The following is a 1,255-nucleotide window of genomic DNA, read 5'->3' on the forward strand; positions in this document are numbered from 1 at the left end:
ACCCCACTGAGGCTACCTCACTAAGGCTAACTCACTGAGGCTACCCTACTGACGCTACCCCACTGAGGCTACCTCACTAAGGCTAACTCACTGAGGCTACCCTACTGACGCTACCCCACTGAGGCTACCTCACTAAGGCTAACTCACTGAGGCTACCCTACTGACGCTACCTCACTGAGGCTACCTCACTGAGGCTACCTCACTGAGGCTACCTCACTGAGGTTACCTCACTGAGGCTACCTCACTGAGGCTACCCCACTGAGGCTAACTCACTGAGGCTACCTCACTGGGGTTACCTCACTGAGGCTACCTCACTGAGGCTACCCCACTGAGGCTAGCTCACTGAGGCTACCTCACTGGGCCTACCTCACTGAGGCTACCTCACTGAGGTTACCCCACTGAGGCTACGTCACTGAGGTTACCCCACTGAGGCTACGTCACTGAGGTTACCCCACTGAGGCTACCTCAATGAGGCTACCTTACTGAGGCTAACTCACTGAGGCTACCCTACTGATGCTAGCTCACTAAGGCTAACTCACTGAGACTACCTTACTGAGGCTACCTCACTGAGACTACCTCACTGAGGTTACCTCACTGAGGTTACCTCACTGAGGCTACCTCACTGAGGCTACCCCACCGAGGCTACTCACTGAGGCTATCTCACTGAGGCTACCCTACTGACACTAGCTCACTAAGGCTACCTCACTGAGGATACCTCACTGAGGCTACCTCACTGAGGCTACCCCACTGAGGCTACCTTACTGAGGCTAACTCACTGAGGCTACCCCACTGAGGCTACCTTACTGAGGCTAACTCACTGAGGCTAACTCACTGAGACTACCTCACTGAGACTACCTCTCTGAGGTAGCCTCACTTTATGAGAATAAAGTCATAACATTATTCTCATAATGTTACGACTTTATTTTTATAATGTTACATTATACCCCACCAAGGCTACCCACTGAGACTACCCCACTGAGGCTACCTCACCCAGGCTAACTCAGTGAGGCTACCTCACTGAGGCTACCCTACTGACGCTAGCTCACTAAGGCTAACTCACTGAGACTACCTCACTGAGACTACCCCACTGAGGCTACCTCACTGAGGCTACCTTTCTAACGCTAACTCACTGAGGCTAACTCACTGAGGCTTCCTCACTAAGGCTAACTCACTGAGGCTACCTCACTGAGGCTTCCTCACTAAGGCTAACTCACTGAGGCTACCTCACTGAGGCTTCCTCACTAAGGCTAACTCA

General features: G+C 52.5%; 1 protein-coding gene across 1 annotated transcript in view; it reads right to left on the reverse strand.

Moving 5' to 3' along the window:
• Positions 1 to 1,255, reverse strand: part of LOC107104133 (matrix-remodeling-associated protein 5-like) — a 24,825-nt gene that overhangs the window by 12,252 nt on the left and 11,318 nt on the right. The gene's annotated exons all lie outside the window — the stretch shown is intronic.

This window comes from Cyprinodon variegatus, unplaced genomic scaffold (genome assembly GCF_000732505.1).
Source record: "Cyprinodon variegatus isolate N-32 unplaced genomic scaffold, C_variegatus-1.0 Scaffold1626, whole genome shotgun sequence".
Lineage (NCBI taxonomy): Eukaryota > Metazoa > Chordata > Actinopteri > Cyprinodontiformes > Cyprinodontidae > Cyprinodon > Cyprinodon variegatus.